Source organism: Cyanistes caeruleus, chromosome Z, assembly GCF_971803275.1.
Source record: "Cyanistes caeruleus chromosome Z, bCyaCae1.hap1.1, whole genome shotgun sequence".
NCBI lineage: Eukaryota > Metazoa > Chordata > Aves > Passeriformes > Paridae > Cyanistes > Cyanistes caeruleus.
In genome coordinates, this window is record NC_141732.1 from 19,754,686 (window position 1) to 19,774,980 (window position 20,295).

Sequence of the window (20,295 nt, forward strand, 5' to 3'; positions counted from 1 at the left end):
GAAAAGGAGGGATGCCTCCCCAGAGGCATTTTTTTCTGTGATTATAGTTCTCTTTACTGAGGCCACTGTGTTAGATGGCAATTACAGCTAGTATGAGAGCGTTTGGACATCGGTTGTGTCATGAAGCATTTGAACATGTTTCATTATGAACTCCTGACTGCAAAGTTTTGCTGCTGAATACCTCAAAAAATCCTTAGTGGGACTTCACTCCCCACCCCCCCAAAAAAAAAAAAAAAAAAAAAAAAGAAGAAAAAAAAGAAAAAAAAGAAAAGAAAAGAAAAAAAAACACCGAAAAACAGAACCCAAAAAAACCCCAGATCTCCTGCCATGCCATATTCTGTTCCTTTCTGACACAGCCAGGCAGTTAAGTATACCAGATACCAGGGGAGTGGAGAGACCACTGAGGGGCTGGCAGCAGTGTGGGAGTTTTATTCAATGTACCTGCTGCATGTGAACTATATGTTGCTGGTAGCTGGGCTTGCTTCTGAACTCTGTGGGAGGCCAGATAGCTTGCCTGTTTGTACACACCACAGGGAAAGTTTTTATCTCCTCTTGGCACTGACACAAATGTGCTCCATTTCATCACTATTGTCACACCAGTGCTTCTTGTTTCCAGACATACATGCCCCTCCACCCCCTTCTTACCTCTCTCCTATGACAAAAGTCAGTACTTGTCTGACTGCTCAAAATGCAAATTTTTATGGGTCTCTCTCTTGTCCTTTAGTTATTGATATTAATCCTTGAATCCCTCCTCTATTGTTAATCCCAAATGATAGCAATCCAGAATCTGACCTCAGTGGCTGTTCTCGCTCCTCTCCTATTTGATCTAATTGCCTCTTGTTTTGCTGGTTTGCCCACCTAGTCCTGAAATTATTCTTTCCTTTCTAGTTCTTTCTCAGCCTGAAAATCCCTCTGGCTAACCAGCTCTGGCAGCCTTTTTACTGTGCTGTCCTTCGCTTCATGTCAGCTTTCTAGCACTCCTGTATGTTTCGCAGATCAGTGCTCCAGAGATGTCTTAGGCACCCCAGGGTCGTAATTAAGGAGGAAACCACATAGGATATATAAATTCAAAGAAAGTGGCAGCTCAGCGTCTTCCAGGAAGAAGTCCTGCAAGCAGATGTGCTGGCCTCTGAAGACATTCCAGAACACAGACTATTTTAAGAATAAACTGGGAATATATGTTCATCAGCCTTTGGAGAGGGAGAGTCTGGGCTATAATAGATGAAAGAAAGGAAACCTTCAAAGAGTGGAGGTTGTGTCAGGGAGTTGTTTAGAGGTTGCCTTAGAAAGATGGATAGTTTTGGAATTCAAAGGAGTATTTAGATTTCCTTAGTTTCAAGCATAACTGTTTTTTCTGGTTTTTATAAACAGTGCAGCTAGGTCACTTGACACCAGCCACCATACGATCCAATTTGCTGGTACACAGTTCTTTGATCTGCAGTTTTCCATGCTTCAGGCTTGCCTCTGATTTTATGTATTTTAACTTCAAATGCTTTTGAATAGAATTAAGTTTTTGGGGGTTTTATTTGGTTTTTAATGAAACACTGATTTTACATATGATCAATTATATGGGCAGGTTTTTTTTTCCTCACAAATACCTGTCTCTTTATCCTTTGAAGCAGGGTATGTATTTTGAGCACTTCACTGTTCTCATGAAAAGCCATCTATGTAGGTCTGAATTTTGAGTGGGTTTTCACCTGTACCTTAGACACTTTTTTTTTACATTCAGCAGCCAATACGTTGAGATTGCTCACCCCCCTCACTGGGATACCTCATGTTGTTCCTAGTGTGTAGACTATAAGGTCTGTACACTTATACTGTACAGTCTGTATACTGTACACTGTGTGTAGTCCACAGCAAACTTCTTACTACTCTTCCCACTTCTTGTTGGTCACTATGGAGTGAACATGCTGATTGACAGCAGAGTTTAATGAACTTTCTGGGAATGCTGAGGAGGAAAGCCTTTTGTCCTGAATGTAGAGGAGATAAGAGACAGGGCAGGTAAAAGTACTGAGCTGGGATAAAGAAGCTGGGGCGTCACAAAGGAACGAACAGGAGGAAATTGGGGTGGGTATGTGGCCTCTGTCAGGATGTGCTCCAGCCCAAGACCCAAATTTTCCCTGAGCTCAGTGTCAGAAGCTCAGTGATTCGTGTGAGGAATCAAAGGCAATGATCCTTTATTTCTTGTCTGTTGGTAGTAGTACTGGTACTGGTACTGCTAGTACCAGTACTACTGGTAGTGCTGCTAGTACCACTAGTACTGGTAAATGGTACTGCTAAGCAGTAGCATTTATGTCTCGATCTAGGAGTAGGTATGTGTCTAGGCTTTTCCTGATCACTGATTATTTGGGCTGATACAGCTTTATTCATGTAGTATATGGATTTCCTTTTGGTTTTATGAATAAGGCTACACTGTCTATTCTTACCCTGTGAACAGAAAATGACTCTTACCTTTACGTCTTTTGTTGTGTTTATTGTAATTTTTTGAAAGAGTGTTGTCCCCCACCATTGTAGTTATGGCCATACTAGCAGGCATAACTTGAAAAGATGCTAGTGTTTTTTAAACTGTCTGAAGAGACTTCTTCTTGTACTGACACCTGTGCCAGCATACTTATTTGCCATTTTCCCATTTGTGAAAATGCATCTGTTTGGGCTTTAATCTAAACTGTCATTATTTTTATATTTTTTTAATGTTTATTTTTATTTTCTCATTTGTTTTATTTTTGGGGATTTTTTGTTTGTTTATTTTTGGTTTGGTGTTTTGGTTTTTTGGGTTTTTTGTTGTTGGTGTTGTTGTTGTTGTTGTTTGTTTTTTGGGTTTTTCTTATTTCAGAGATCTAGTTGACAGTGCAAATAGCCATACTAATTTTACTGGTAGCACACAGTGCACACCTAGAATGAATGGCTAAAGACATGGAGAGAAAAGACGGGTAGTGGAAGCAGGAATCTCTTTCAGCTATCATCAGTGCCTGACATAGGATCCTGTAACAGTGAACCCTAAGTTCTTTCCAGAAGAAAAACTGCACATTTTCCTTCTTCAGCTTCTCATTGGATTGTAAAGTTTCAATCACAGGATCTCAAATACTTGGAAAAAAGTAAGTGTAAAAATCACATTTCTAGTGTTTGGCTGTGAATTTTAGCTATGGAAATTATCACAGGCCCCTTTGATATAACAGTGGAAAGTTTTTCTTTTTCTGAAATTACTTATCTGAATAAATTGATCCATGTGGAAGAAGATGAGGCATTTTTTTCACCCAAGTTCACAGGAGTTAACATTCCAGCTAACTTGTTTCTAAATTGTCCCCTGAGTCAGAATTACCATAGCTACCCTATTCTGTAAAATTGATTCAGCTGTACCTCAAGTATCTGTAGGATTTTCCTTTCATGTTATAATATCATAGAAGTCATCAGATACTACCATTCTTTTCTTACACCAATGTTATTGACAGCATATAGCTGAAATAATGTTCTTGCCAAAAAGAGTGACTAGTGGCAAGTGAGAATCCAACCCAGTTTAAAAAACATAGTTAAAGAATAGTAGCTAAAAAAGTTCATCTCAAATGTTCCATCATGGCCTATTCTCATTTCCTGAGCTCTGGTTGGACTGGTTCTATTTGTGCCCCAGTCCTTCTCAGAGACTACTGCAGACCCTTCACTAGTGTAGCTAGTATTCAGCTTCTTTAGACACAGATTATCTTCTGAGTCCTTGTTCCCTCATCTTTATTCAGGTGTTCCATGAAGCTCCTATTGTCACAGTATGTTCATGCAGTAACTAATTTCATGATGATAGTGGGATTATATTTAGTCTTCTTTATCCTCTTTTCTGTGAGAGAAAGCAGAGGTCATGTCTTTAATCTGTAAGAAAATCTGAGGACCTTTTCCACAGAAATATATGTAGGAATGATAGTTTAAGAGCATCCCTTTTAATTTGGGTCTCTCCAGTCCACCCAGTACAACTCCTTTGGATTATATGCCTACATTTCTTTGCATGAAACTTGCTCAGTGTAATTTGCTGGTCCTTGAATTGAAAAAGAGCTTGTTTACTACAGTTGGTGTCTAACAGAAGATGTGACCTGGAAGTGGTGAGTTTATTAATGGGAAAGGAGGATGGAAGACCCTCAGCCTATCATTTAGAACGTATGGCAGGTTTTTATACTCTCTTTTCCAGGCAGGGAACAAGTTAGGAAAGGGTACATTAGGAAATACAGCCTCTGTTTCTAGGTGATTGAATAATAATTACTTCTGTTACAATTCATTCATAATTCTCTCTTCAGGGAGTTCAAGGGCAGACCTGTGGCATAGCCTTTTCTCACAGGATTCCATTCAGCAGCTTCCTGATGTAGTGAAGAGTTTAAAGGGTTTACTAATCAGAAGAGTAGGGAAACCTCTTTGTATTTTACCTTGTTGTGGTATTATTTAAACCAGTGCCAAGACTGCAGAAATGAAAGTTCTCATTCATTTTTTATTAATTTTAAACAAAAATGGAAAAATATTTAGCTATGTATGTATACATCCTGACAGATTTTAAATCTGAAAGGAAATGGAGGGCAGAAACATACACACCAGTAAGAATGGGCCAGCAACAAAGACGGATATTGTGAGTATCAAGTGTTCCTTTCCAAGGGGATAATGCTGATTGCATACCTCAGAAACTCATTTTACTGTGTCAATTTACTAAGGAATTTACAATTCTGATGCTTCTGTTAAAATGAATAGAGGAAATGCACATCTCTGCAGATGCCTCCACTCTGCCTGCTAAAGAGCAGAAGTGTACTGACAGTTTCTGTCAAGGCCTCTCTGTGTTCTTTGATTTAATGCAAAGAACAGAGTAATCTATTGATAAGAGCGCTTTTCTTTTCCAAATTGTCTTCTTCATGTACTGATATCCTTTTCCTCAATTTTCTTTTTCCCCCCTCATATCTGCAATCAATCTGCCTTTCCTTCTCTGCTTGTCTTACTGCTGCTGGGAAGATTTTTCTCTTCTCTTTTTCTTCAGCTCATCATTCTTCCCCTTCTTTGTCCCCAGGATTTCTATTCTGTATACATACTTCTCATGGGATGTTATTCTCTGTGCTCTCCCCTGTTTACCATGAAAAACAAGGGCCATTGTAGCTGAAAGTTTTCATGGATGGTGTTGACCATGATGGTGTGTAATCTAGCATTGCTGAGAAATGCTTACTAAGGTATTGTATCTTCCTGAGAGCAACCTAGTGCTCCGTAACTGGTAGTCAGTGTTCGAAGTGCAGAGTCTAACCATAATGGTTAATGGTAGCTCTGGCTCAGAAGTTGCAGCACATTGTCTGTGTAAACCAGCACTGGAGGAAGAAACTGGTAAAGGAGAAGAAGGATCTGGGTGTGTTTTGCTGCTCATTAATTCAGACAACTCATTTCTCCCAGAAAGTTCTGGTAATTTTATATTTTACACGAACCTCCTATGTGTCCAGTTCTGCTCACTTATGCATTCACAGTGTGAAATGTATTGCCTGGAGAATGATGGTACCTAGAAATTGAAATTAGAACATCTGTAGCCACAAAGCATCGTCTTAGGTTTAGTTAGATTCTTAGTTGCTTGTCTACATATCGTTTTTAGAGGGAATTTTGATTCTGTTATATTGTGTTATATTACAAGAGTAAGAAAGGCACAAGAGAGAGAAAAGGTAAGGAATTAATTTTTAAAAAGTAATTAATTCCAAAAATAAAGCTGGAAAAGTTTAGCTCCTTGTCAAACTTAAGACTGAAATGGGTATCTTTTTTAGCTGATAAAAATACTGTGCAGATTTGCTATATGGGTAATATATGATTTATGATCTCTTAATGTATTAATTTTCTTGATTTATGATCTCTTTATGTATTAATTTTCTTGCTGTTAAATGCTCATACATTTGTAAATGGTGTGATATTCACAATAAAGTACATTTTCTATGTAACTGTTTTTTAAAATGAACATCATTTTGCTTTGGATTTTTTATGAGTTATGCAAGACAGTTTTTGCTGTCTTTCTCCTCTCTCAGGAAATGAAACTGGTACAGTTCATGAGGAGATTAGATTGCTCACAGAAAATTTTCACACATTCTGGATGTAGAACATGCTTGTTATATAGAACATTCTATACAAGAATATGCGTGTTCTAAATTACTAAAATTCGAAGTTCTTCTGCACACATAAACACTCCACTCTTTCTTCCCTTCTGTATCAGCCTTAGTTCTTTTTTGTCTTTTCTGTGTTGATTCCTCAGTTGGATAATTCAGATCCACGTATTTGTATTTTTAAATTTTTGATTCAGCAACTGAGCAACTCAAAAGCAAACAGTGCAAATGAGAATTGCCAACATATTTGTTAAAAGTTGAATGCCTCTCTGTGACCCTTTGCATTTACATTGTTTTTCTTCATGCTGCAAAATGCAGATTATTCCATGAAACAAATATGGTGCCGAGACCTTTTTAGCGAATTGAATGCATAGTTTTGATAGTTAGCAGTTCCAAAAAACACTGAAAAAGTCCTAATTAAAAAGAAAAGCATCTGTGGAGAGCCACCCTGAGTGTGATGTTTGCATGTTGGAAAGTGAATGGATTTTTGTCTGTTCTGCATTCATGACTCTCAGCTTGAATATTCACAATATAAGAAGGGTACATATAACATATAGTTTATCACCAGTGCCAGTATACCAGTTCATTAAGTACCCTTAGCCTTTCATGAGTGCTTCCTGAATGCAACCAAGTCATGCTCACAGATGCACACACCATGAATGTGACATTTAAAAGCTAATTTTGAAGCTCTAACCAGTAAATGAACTCTGTAATCATCAATTTGTTTTCTGGGAATGTGCCTTGGACAAGGTCTGTGTGACCCTGAGAGACTGAACCTTAAAATCTGTTCTAGCTCTCCCTGAGAGATAAAAAAGACTGAGCCTTCTAAGCAGAAGAGTTGCACTTGTACCATCAGAGAGAGAAGCAATATCCTCTGATTTATAAGATCAGGTAGAACTTGCCAGCACAGATAGATTTTGTTATGCCCTGTGCCACTTAATTCCTTTTCTACTTTATCTATCCATCCATCTGTGAAGTAAATCAAACAAAAAAAGTATATAATCACTCCTAGCACTAAAATAATGAGTAAGAAATGACAATTTCTGATAGACATTTAGTAAGAAGTAGAAGGAACTCAGTCTTGTTACTTTCACAGCGGCAGAGGAATACAGCAACAGGCAATAGACAGTGTCATGTGCTCACTTAGTCAATTTTATGATCTGAGTTGCTTGGTCAGCTCCAGTTCTGGCCAGTTTTCTGATCAACTCCACAGCTGTATATCACTCTCTGTTGCCATCAGAAAAAATAATCCACCTTTCCATGAATATAATAGTGAAGCATATCTGGGTCATGGAATCAAGATGATGTGTTCCCAGCACACTAGCGGGAGGTCACTGATTCAGGTCACATAACTACGATGCTGGCTGACTGTCTCTGGAGTGGCTCCAAATGTATTCATTCCTAATTCAGAGCCTTTAGATGTACGGACACATTTTGCTAACACTGCTGCAAGACGGTCTCAAGATGACAAAGGTGATGCAAGCATTTGTGAATAATATTTTTCCTGTTGCCTCAGGTACAGGAATATTATACTTGAATACTGCTGTATTAGGAAAACAATAATTCCTCCTCCAACAGAACATGCTTTGTTTAGCACCAGGAATACCACAGGTGAGGACAAAACAGAAAACATAAATAGAGGAAACAATATAACACAACCGGCAAGCTTTTCATCCCTTAATCTCATATGGAGATGCTGTGGGGATGACAAGTTAACACATGGATGCCAGCTGTAGCAACTAAATGTCTCAAGGAAACTTGTTCTTAGTTAATGAAATCCATTCATGAGTGACCTAATAAAACTCAAAAGAGATTACCAGATTTATTCTTGGAAAGGAAAGAAAGTGAAACTCAGAGGCCAACAGACTCTAAACATGATGAAAATGTGACTGTTAACTCAGATTTTAATCTCCAGATGTTCAAATAAGTTTTTTGCTTTTTGAGGTTTTTTGAGATAACAAGTTGCATAGTATGTTGGAAAATGACCTGTAAAAGTACATGAAACAAACTAAGACAAATCAGAAAACAGTTATATTCAGAAACAGGGCTGGGTGTTCTGTGAAAAACTGCTGACATTATCTGAGAAGAATCCTGGTTTTACCATAAACTCATTTCTAGTAAAACTGGACTGCTATGCTGCCCCTGGAGCAACAGGGAAATGGTGACTTACAGAAAGAGATTACTATATTGGGTTTATACGAACTGCAGCATATTGTACCTCAATGCAACAATGTGGCTAAATCTAAGACATTTTTGATGTATGCTATTGCATTTCTCCTTGTCCTTTCCCTCCCTGTGTGCATTAGTAAATGACAAAGGGTGACTTGAGGTCGTCTTCTAACCTGTGAGCCACCTCTCATGCTTATCATGCTTGCCATGTGAAACTCTGTACTGCAAACATAGCTAAGATTTTCCTTATGCTGCAGACCTTCTATTTGTTGTAACACTGGAAGCTCCGGGTAACATTATTCATTTTGTTTGCCTGAACAGATAGAAGGTACAAGTAGATTAAGAGCATCTTGTGCTTTAGACATGATGAGTCCAAAGGTTACACTTCCTTTTAAAATGTTAATGGTAAACTGATGTCCTGCTTTGGCTGTCAAAGTAGCAAAAACGCTTAAATTATTTGAAGCCTAACTAGAGGCAGTATCACTGTTCTATGTATTTCACATGGGATTTTGGTATTGATCAAATAAGCTCAAGATTTGAACTCAAACTTTTAGGAAGCCCTTAATGTAATGAGTCTCATTAGTGTCAAACTGTTTGATCAGGGATCTGACTAAAAGCCATTTGACATTAATGAGAGTCAGTATAGTAAAGGCCGTTAAAATCAGTGCCATATACAGATGCAGGCCAAGTTAAGAAAGTCTATATACGTATGTGTGTGTGTGTATGTGTGCAACATATTTGTCTATAAATTCAGTCCTATTCATGCACAGATTACAGAATAGGAAGATATGGAGACATACAGAGGATAGTTCACTGCTCACCTTTAAACTCCATTGATTTTACTCTAAACCTCCCTAATTTTTTTCCCTGCATTATCTTATACTAGTTCTAAATTCTCTCAAAAGACAGATGCTGATCCTCAAGTTGTTAAGATGTAAAACTGTCAATATTATGTATTTCTTACTACATTCTCAGCAGGAGCTTGAGCAGTGAAATTTGAACCTCTTTGAATCTGTTTCTTCTAGCAAGACAATACAAAAGGGCTGAGTGTGCTGGAGGTTCTGAGAATGTGAGTGCAGAAGCTCATTGTTAGAACTTCATATTTATACTATTCATTTCACATTTGGATGTGGTTGTATCCCCTGTGTGAGCTATTCAGGCAGCAGGATGGAGGAAATAAAAGGCTGCAAAACTTGTATACACATGTAGATATATTTTTGCACTTTGAGAAGTAACAAATAACAAAACCAATCCTGTTTATGCTCATAAATACCTTCACCTGATGTCTAGAGAAAACATTATGCAAATGTAAAAGCAAATTTTTTCAAAGTTCTGCTCTTATTATATGGAATTGTTGTCTAAAATATTTTGCAACTTCATGCAGCCAAGGGGTTCAAATGGATAAAATATATGTGCTATCAAATTTCCTTTAAGGATATGTTTAGATGTATTTGAAAATTTGGATGCAATTATAAAATGCAATTAATATGCCAATGATTCTTTGCCAGCTTACTGCATAATCTTTTTAGGGGTGGTCAATTTTCTGACTCCATTTTTTTGGAGTTGAGTCTGAGTTACTTATTTGTTTGTAAAGTTATCTGTATAATTTTGAAGCCTGGACATGATGCTAGTGCTTGCTTCCCAGACAGTATGAGATAATTTCTTTATAGCAATTCTGAAAAAAACCAGGAAATAAGTCATATTACAGTCTCTTAATCTGCTTTATAGTTCAGTATATGAGGACAACACCCAGGCTTTTAAGTTTTTTTGTTTGTTTGTTTGGTTTGGTTTGGTTTTTTGGGCTTTGGGGGTTTTTTTTGGAGAGAGAAGAGCAGAATTGTACTTGTGACTATTCCATGCAGGATAGCAGTTTTTAAAATTTGTTTACACTGCTCTTTGAAACTCAGGGTCTCACATGCCTAGAGGTATCTAGTGTGCCTGTGGATACATTTTTGACAGGTGCTCTGTAAGCTTATATTGTGCTGCATGGCTTAATTAGTGATCTGGGTTTTTTCTTTGTGAGGCAGGGGCTAGATAAACAGGTACATGAGATTAAGATCTTTTCTTTCTATAGCTTTTACAATGCAGGCTGCTTTATATTTGCTTTTGTGTGTGTGTTGTTTCCCATCTGGTTCATGGTTTGGTTTAGTTACTCTAAGCCACTTTGCAGAGAGCAGACATTTATCAGTGTTTGCAGAGTGTGCCATCCCCTTCCTGCCTGGGAAGCAGAAAGAGAGCATGGGGTGATGTTGTGATGATGACCTTTGGCAAGCTGAGATGCAAAGCACCCAGTAGGAATTTCCTCCAGCACAAAGGTATTTAACAAATTATCTAGTTCCATGGTGGGACCTAGTCAGTAGGTGGTCCACTTCAGTGTCTGTCTGTCTTTCCTTATCCTCCTCTTTGGTTTAGAGAAGCTGCAATAAGAGGGGAGAAAAAAAAAAAAAAAAGAAAAAAAAGAAGGGGAAAAAGAGAAGCAAAACAAAAGCTAGCTATTAAACTGGAAAGACATGTGATCTGCATAATTGCTCTAATTGCAGCTAGTTCTGCAATGAATAGTCCTGATGTCAAATTCAACAACGACTTAGGAGAAAAAAATATCTCAGAGTCTTTTACTATAACATGAAAGGCATAAAGAAACTCTTATGATCATTACCATTCAGTTTAAAGAGCCAGTGACTAATTAAGAGGGAGAGTAAACAGCCCCATTGTTTAATTATTGAAGAAAGAGTTAAATTGGCAGGAATAAATAAACAAAATTAAACTATGCACCTCTCTGTCCTTTTTGAGTTGCACAAATTGGTATACAGTCATACATGGGAGAGGTAGTGGTCAGAAGGGATTTTTGACATAATTGTAGAAAACATTGTATCAAACACAGACTACTCCAAAAGTTCTGCTGTCTCAGGATTCCCAAAGAAACGGAGAAGGAAACACAGGTGGGCTATTGTCAGAAAAGAGATTGTCATCCACAGACCTGAAGACAGGGTTTAGAGAAAGGAAAGCTAGCCAGCCCTGACTCTAGTGCATAGGACACTCCATGTGTTTTTCCTGATTTCTTTAAATTGGGATAATAAAACACAATTACCTGTATGAAACATACTGGAGAATGCATTTGCTATAGAGGAGCAAAAGATTTATAAGCCTCTTTCAAAATTTGTTCTGGAGATATAAACAGTGATAAAACTTCTGTTCATATTTAGAAGCCCATTTTTACAGAGAGAAAACCTAATAAGGTTATCCTAATATAGTGATTAGTAATAAAGAAAAAGCACCCGAGAGAAATGTTTGTCACCTACAATGGCCATGGGGTATGAACCCTAAAGAGACTATGGTTTGAAAAATGTGTTATGTTTTTTATCTTTCATTTTTACTTCTGTTTGGTAGATATAGCACAGAAATAATTCAAGTTTCCTTTCTTCTCTTTGAAAAATTAGATGCTTTAATCTTTGTGGTCAGTTCACTCTGATCAGCAATTAAGCACCCACCAGCTGCTCATTCACTCTCCCTTCATCAGAATGGGGGAGTGGATTGGAAGAGCAAATGTGAGAAAAACCTCATAGGTCAAGATAAAGACAGTTTAATAAGTGAAGGGGGGAAAAGCAGGGGGAGGAAAAAAGCAAAACCCAAACTATTAAAAGGCTGTGGCTTACCACATCCCAAAAACAGTCTGATGCCCTGACAGTCTCTGAGCAATGAGTTATTTCAAAAGACTCATCCCCTAGTCTTTATTGCTAAGTGTGATGTTAGGTGGCACGGGACATCCCTTTGGTCTGTTTGGATCAGCTGTCCCAGCAATGCCCCTTGCAGCCTCTTGCCAATCCCTGGCCCCTGCCCATAGCAGGCAGAGAGAAACAGAGAAAAAACCTCGATGCTGTGCAAGCACTGCTCTGTAGTAGCTAAAATATGGTTGAGTTGACAGCAGTGTTTTGGTCACAAAAATCATGCTGACTGTGGTGAAGAAATTTAACTCCATCCCAGCCAGACCCAAAGAGTACACTGTTGCATTATCTAAAGAGTTTTTTAATGGTGTTTGGGTACCTTCTGAAATTATAGAGTCTTCTCATTCTTTATGTGTACATTGGACTGAGATTTCTCTAAGCTGAATTCCAGGTCTCTCATACTCTGACATACAAGTAAGACTCATTTCAGAGGATATTTGTACCCAGTCTGAATCAAATTCTTAGTTTCAGACACCCCAAAATTTAGGAAATTTAAGATTTACATTTGAGATTTGTGCTTTAGAACTATCTCTTTTATTGAAGATGGGTAAAACAAAAGAAGGCACGCTAAAATAAAGTGATAACCAAGATCCAGTGGGTGCCATCCTCTTTAAAAGATTGAAACTTTCAACTAATTATTTTTGATCTCTTTATTTTTGTGCATTTTTGTACTTCCTTGGGCTTTCTATAACAGAAAGCTAAAGAGACTGCTGTGGTGAAATACCTGGATTGTCAGAAGATGGGAATTAGTGTGAATGGCATAAGAAAGCCCATACTAATGCCATTTCCTGTCCAGTCCTCCTGACTATACATTAAAATGCAATCATGGTCAAAATGTCAACTGAATTTGCTTTGTTCCATGCTTGTCATCACATCCCTTTTTACATCTTTTAGCCCCTGTTCCCTATTAGCCTATAGAGTTCATACTGGTGCCTGTGTAGTCCCTTTTCACAGAAACCCTTTGAAAAGGGCATCTTTTTTTTTTCCAGGTCAAGTGATCATGGATATCAGAGTTATGGAGCAGGGTGGCTTTTGATAGAGAATACCGACGTAGTCATGTTACTGTAAGACTGAATGCAGAATATGCTAGCTATTATAAGGTATTGTTTCCCTCACTAAATATTTTATAGTGTGTGATATCAACCTTCCTTTGCCACTGTTGTACTAACATGCACCGTTGCCTGACCTTTGAAACAGAAAGCTTTATACTGGTGTTTGCCTTATGGCATCCTTCCTCAGTTCTCACAAATAAATGTGAAAGACAGGCAGAGTGACCAGCTTCAGGAATGAGGTTGCAGTTGTTTTATGTCCTCACAGCCTCCATAAACTGCAGGCTTGAGAGGCTGAGTCAGAATATTGATTCTATTCTACCTTTCTGCTGATGACATTTACCATCCTTTGTTTTGCTCAGTGTGGCTGCTTGTCTAGCCCATTCTGATGGAGTGTTCCTCCACCTTCATTTGGAACTTTAAATTGAATCTAGGCACCAAATAAAACAGATGTTATGCAAAAACTGCTGCCTCTGGGGAAAACTGAAACCTGGACATACCACAAAGAAAACAAATCTGGGAAAACAACTGAGTGGAAGGAACAAACTTTAGAAAGAGTTCACACCTTAATTCTTCTGTGAGCAAAGGAGATAACCAAAGAAGATATAATTTTCTTTAGGCTGAAAAGAAAGGAAGCAGCAAAGAAGACAAAAGTTCCAATTATCTCCAGGAATGGATGAATGTAATAATTCTGAATTTAATAATTTCTTTGGGCAGAACAGAATATTGAGAATATTAAATCTATCTGAAAAATTATATACTCCACTAGAAGTTAAAAAAACATATGGATGGTGTAGAGCATTCAGACAGGAAGTAAAATAACAGGAAATTTCACAATTTCTTCTTGTGAGGCAGACTCAAACAGATTTAGAAATTTTAGATCTGAGTCCCCTGAGGAGGCCAAATTTCAAACATTCCAGAATACTGAGTACTTCAGAGGAAATACCTGTAAATCACTACAGATATTTCCCCATATCCTGATGAAAATTTGTGGTAGGCAGTCAGTATTCAATAAAGTGGAGAAAATGAAAACACAAAAAGAAATGTAAAGAAACACAGAGGCTTGCATGTAGTGCAGATTTAGAGGCCAGCAGAGCAGCATGGGCTGTATGAGCTGGGACTTAGCAAGCATTTGCTTTAGTACTTAAGTGTATGCATATGGAGCATACCAGACACTGAGAATAACAACAGCACCATTAATTTAGGGCATTTTCTCCAGAACTGTTAAGCAATATGGGAAATTATTGGACTATTAATTTTACAGTGATTAGAACATCTATTAAATTACTTTGGACATTGTTTCTGGCAACAAATGACATAAAAAGCAGTTTTGTTTACACTGAAGAAAAGCCAGTACCTCTGAAAGCAAACAATTAAACTGTAGGTTTCCACTGCTAAGCTTCTCCTCTCTGCAGGCACAGGGAAATAAAATGTTTGGATAGGCTGAAATTTGCTGTAGTATTTTATGCTTAGCCCTGGAGCTTGTCAGTAGAAGATCCCAGAAAAACTGAGGATGGATTTGAGGACCTCATATGAAACACTCTGCCCATAACTGAGGAAAGACAAAACAATCCATGTTGCATGATTCATACTCCTAGAAATCCCCTGCAACTTTAGGTGGAGGATTAAAAGAGGATCTGGCTAGTTTTATTTGCTCTGGTTCAGCGTTCAGGAATAGCAGAGCTGTACACAACCAGATCACCTCCTAGTACAGATTTGGACTGGCTCAGGCCTGAGTGTATAACTGCATTTCTGTCAAATCAGCTAGAACACACAGTACAGTATTTATTCTGGCTTCATGGTCACTGCAGGAGGATAGGTGATATGTGATCTGCCAGAAAATCTGCCAGGACAATGTTATCCTTTAAATACTTTTGTTTTGAACAAATTTGGATCCACAGAGTGGGTTTGAACTAGCCAAACCATTTTTTTTTTAAGAATCCACAAAATTTTGGATCCAGCATATGTGCCCTAACCCATCCATTCTCATGAAGCATGGCTGAGGAATCAGAATGCCAAGAGGACATGTGGGGAAAAAAGTGGATGTCCTTCACTTGGGTATAGATTTCATTTACCAAGAAATAAATTTGTACAAAATAAAATGTAATACATTACCACTAGGAAGGTGGGGCCCTCTTTCTTCCCTTCTGGAAGAGGAGACACACCATATTTGAGAGTTTGCCCAGACAGGCAATATATTTCACATGCTAAGAACCCCAATGCTTTGCTCAACCACATATATGCTCTCAGAAGTATTGCTAGCATTTAGGGAAACTCTGAGGCTCCTGAATATATTTCAGGAAACTGAAGTCAATGTAAGGGTAGAGTTTTAAGTTCAGTTAATAAAATGAATAAATGCACATGGTTTCAGTATGCTATACTGCTAGTTAAATTCCTTAAAACAAAAGAATACTGAAATTATGATTGAGCTTTTGTTTCTTAGTGATTTAACCAGAAGTCAACCTTTCCTGGAGAAGCAGGGCATGATACAGTCCTAAAGCTGACAGGCAGTGTACTTGTGGCAAAAACTTTCCCTGAAGCTTGTCAGACAAATCACAGAGTCACAGAATTGCTAGGGTTGAAAGGGGGCCTCAGGGCATCATCTAGTCCAACTCCCCTGCCAAGGCAGGGTCATCTAAAGCACACAGGAAAGTGTCCATGTGAGAGGGACATGTCTAGAGAGGCAGACTCCACAACCTCCCTGGACAGTCTGTTCTGGTGTTCTGCCACCCTCAATGTAAAGAAGTTCTTTCTCATGTTGAGGTGAAACTTCTTGTATTTTAGTTTATGGTTGTTGTTCCTTGTCCTGGTCACTGGGCACTACTGAAAAGAGTCTGGCACCAGCCTTTCGGCACCAGCCTATGAGATATTCATATCTGTTTATGAGATTCCTTTCTCAGTCTTCTCTAGACTAAGGAGGCCCAGCTCCCACAGTCTCTCCTCCTATGAGAGATGCTTCAGACCCCTCATCATTTTTGTGATCTTCACTGGACCATCTCCATTAGCTCCTTTTCTTGTACAGAGAACCCAGCGATGGACACAATATTCTTCACCTGGAGCCAAGTAGAGGGGGAGGATCATCTCACTTGACCTGCTGGTCACATTCTTCCCAATGTACCCAAGGTATCATTTGCTCTTTTGGCCATGAGGGCACTCTTCTGACTTACATCAGCTTCTTGTCCAAGAAGAACCCATGGTCCTTCTAGAAGATAAGACCTGCAGTGGTACTAGGGGTTCTTCCTCCCTAGGTGTAGGATCCTGCACATGCCCTTGTGGAACCTCTTTAGATTACTCTCTGCCCATTCATCAGCCTGTCAAGGTCCTGCTGAATGTCAGACCAGCCTTCAAGTGTACCAGCCACTCCCCCCAGTTTGGTATCATCAGAAGACTTGCTGAGGGTACATTTGATCCCTTCATCCAGGGAAATAAGATGAACATGACTGGACCCGGTATTGATCCCTGGGGGAGCTCCACTGACTACAGGCTTCCAACTGGATTCTGCTTTGCTGATCATGATCCTCTGAGCTCTCCCATGCAAACAGCTCTTGACCTGCCTCACTGTCCATTCATCCAACCCACAATTCCTAAGCTTATCTACAGAATATTGTGGGAGTCAGTGCCAAAAGCCTTGCTGAGGTCAAGGTAGCCAACATCCACTGCTCTCCCCTTGTCAAGCCATCCTGCCATGTTCTAACAGAAGACTATCAGATTTGTCAAGCATGATTTCCCTTTGGTAAGTCCATGCTGACTACTTCTGATGACCCTCTTTTCATCAACATGTATGTTAATGACTTCCAGTATTCCATCACCTTTCCATCACCTTTTTCCACCTTCCAGACTTCCAGTGTTCTTCCTCTTCCATCACCAGGAATGGAGGTGAGTCTGACTAGCCAGTAGTTTCCCTGGTCCTACTTCCTGCCTTTTATTAAGACGGGGTAACCTTGTCCTTCCCACTTGTCAGAAACCCCTCCCATTCTTTTTCAAAGATGATGGAGAGTGGCAGACCAACACCATCTTCCAGCTCTCTCAGTACCCATGGGTGCATTCCAACAGGGCCTGTGGATTTATTTGTGTTCAATCTACCTAGCCAGTCTCCAACCCAACCTCTATGACCAAGGGGAGGTCTTCCTTTCTGCAGCCTTCTTCTCTTATGTCCAAAGTGTAGGACTCTTGAGAGCCATCCTCAGCAGTGAAGACTGGGGCAAAGAAAACCCCCCATAATTTCTTCTTCGTGTTTTCTGTTATCAGGATACCCATTTGGTTTATCCGTGGCCCTACATTTTCTGTTTGTTGCTGGTACACTTCTAGAAGCCCTTCTTCTTGCCCTTTTCCAGATTCAATTCCAGGTAGGTTTTGGGCTTCCTAAAGGTGACCTGCTGTATGTTGTAGCCACACACCAGCAAGATCCAGCAACAGAAAAGGGAGAGATGTAAGTGAACAGTACGGAGCTGCCCTACTTGGGGGCATCCCACAGTTAAAGTGGATTTAATATGACATGAAACATGTCATATTTCATATCTAAATTCTAAGATTGCACAAATAGTATAAGCCAACATGGACTGGCATTCTTACAAGAACACCCCAAACTAGTCTGTGCTTTCTTCCTTGGCTTTTCCCTTCCTCCTCCTAAAAGTCTTGAAGCTGTACTTTTTCTCTCTTTTACTTTGCTGAGTTAATTTGTACTTGGATCAGTTTATCAATCCATTTCATTGCAGGGCCACACAAGAGCTTGTGGTGTCAGGACCTATTTTTGGGGCATTATGATTGACTTATGCTGATATAAACCAGATTATTTAGATGCATAGTTTAACTAGTTAAAGCACCTATTTCATCTAGATACGGGGACGAAGGTGTTCTGGTTCCGTAGTCAGAGGAGGCATTGCTGAGGGATGTGGCTGGGACATGGAGGTTATTCTGTACCACCTCACATCATTGTGAGGGGTGGAGGGAAGGGAACTCTCATTTCTGAGAGAAGGGTGTTCTGTCCCCTCTAAAAAACAGTGGCAGGGCAGGAGGGAGAACCATCCGGCATTTTTCATTGTTTTGGGCTTAGTGGTGGGCAATTTTTTTTGCATGTGAATCACTATCTCTTTTGTACACTTTCTTTGTTAGTATTGTTGCCATTACGCTTAGTTTTGTTGTCTCATTGCTGTCTCAACACATGATCTCTAACTTTTGTACCTCCAATTCTTCTCTCCAGCCACCTGCAGTGGGAAGAGGAAAAAAGGAGAGGGGAGTGAGCAGCAAGATGGTTTTATTTGGAGTGCTAAACTGGGGCCTACCATTCCTAAACCATGACAAGAGGAAAAGAAGCTCTGACATGGTTGTCACTTTCCAGTCACCAGTAATTAACATGCTTATCTTAAAATGGTCTTTGTTTGTCACAGATACATTGTGCTCAGATAAGCTACTTCACAGATGATGCAGTAAGTCTGCATCACAGATGATAAGTGTGTACCCTAGTGTAAACATGACTGACCAGAGCATGCAGCTATTATAAAGTTTGTTTGTTAATGAGGTTGATGTCTGTCTTTTTATTGTGTACATTTTAAAATGTTACTTTCTTAGCTTTGAGAGAATGCTGTGGCAGTGTGGATTGTACCGTTAAGGGCTGAAGTTGCCAGACAGAGATTGTGGACTGGGGGCTCTGAAGCTCTTTTTGTTGTTGTGCACAGCTAGTTAAAACCAAATAGGAACAAAACCAGATCTTTTGCAAGAACCTTAAGCCCTTGAATGATTGCTGCAAATGTCACCCACATTTTCCTAAAGAACTTGTAGTCTTAAGAGAAGGCCGGAAGCACTGGATGGGGACAGAGAGTAAGCAGATTAGTTTACCAAAGTAAGACAGAGCCCTGATACAAGACACTATAGAAAACTCCGTAACATTTTCTAAACTGCCTGAGCTCCGATTTTTACTATGTGGGCTGCGTTTTCTGCAAGAACTTCTGTTTTTTCATCATGTATGTCTGGAGCTAGCTTTGTAGTGATGACAGTGATAAGCAGCTGCGGTGATACAGATCACACATAGCTACTTGATCCATTGCTTTGTTTGGCAGGCCACTTCTATTTTCTGTTTCCTTTTGTTTTCTTTGAGAAGAAAGACGCTGCATGTGTGCAATCTTGCTGATTGCTCCACAGATTTTTCAGTGGTCCTGAATATCTATGTATGGCCTCCTGTCGTGGCTACAGGGAAAAGGGTGCCAATATGGGTGTAACCCGACTGTGTATTCCACTCTGATCTACACAATTTCTGATGAACTGATGCTAATGATGGGTCACAGCCGCTGCCCGCTGCACACCCGATCCCTCAGGCTACAAGCTGGATAAGATGAGGAGAGACAAACCCTGCGAGGAAGGGTAGTGTTTCTTTGTTTTCACTGTGACTCCGCCCATGATAACTCCCTCGGGGGAAGCAGCAGCACCGCCCAGAGGGGGTCACCTCTGCTAATGAACAGAATAGACACTAGCAGAATAGGCTGCTGAAGCGACCATCAGGCACTCCAAAAATACCCCATAACTCACAGGACCACACTGTGAGCTCCCCCATCCTTGGGGAGGTACCACCTTAGCTCCACTGCATATACTCTTTGAGGTTTGGGGGTTTGGGATGGCACCACCACTCAGTGGACCCAGAGGAGGACCCCAACTTCCACGGGAGGACCAGACCTTCCACAGGACCACAACTTTCCACAGCTTTCCACAAGACTGCAACCGCTGGTTAAGTGCACTGCAGCCACCACCCTGACCAGCAGGGTGCCAGGTTGTACTCTGACTTTGTGGGTTTAAGCCAGTTTTTCTGTATCTCACTGCATTTACTGTAATCTCTCTATTAAATTGTAACTCCAACCTGAAATCTCTCTAAAGGTGTTTGTGTGGGATACTTTTCTCCTGCTGATTTACTTTTGAACTGGCACACCTGCTTAAAAGTAGTATAATATTGGAAGCTTTTTTCATTTTGTGTGATAGGAAAGTTTATTTCTGCGGGGAGGAGAAATGGGAGGATTAAAAGCAAATCCATTAGCTTAGCTGAAATAATGGAGGATAAATTATGTCTCCTTTCTTAAAATAAATCAGTGGACTGAATGTCACTCACTCTTAATCTGAATTTCAGGTATTTTCTCCCTAGGCACTCGTGTATGACTATCAGTGAAGACAGAATGGATATACTGGAAAAGCCTTTTGTCCAGTTTGGCAGATCTTTTGTTCACTCTGCCTGAGAATTTTGAGGTTTTTGAAGAATGAATAACTGAGCTGTGGTTTGGTGAGCTA

General features: G+C 39.6%; 1 long non-coding RNA gene across 1 annotated transcript; it reads left to right on the forward strand.

Annotated features, from left to right (window-relative positions):
• The first annotated feature begins 12,966 nt into the window (after positions 1-12,966).
• On the forward strand, positions 12,967-19,879 carry LOC147648193 (uncharacterized). Its single transcript, XR_015280894.1, has 2 exons — positions 12,967-13,077; positions 18,227-19,879. It is a non-coding gene; the product is annotated as an uncharacterized LOC147648193 (long non-coding RNA).
• The last annotated feature ends 416 nt before the right edge of the window (positions 19,880-20,295 follow it).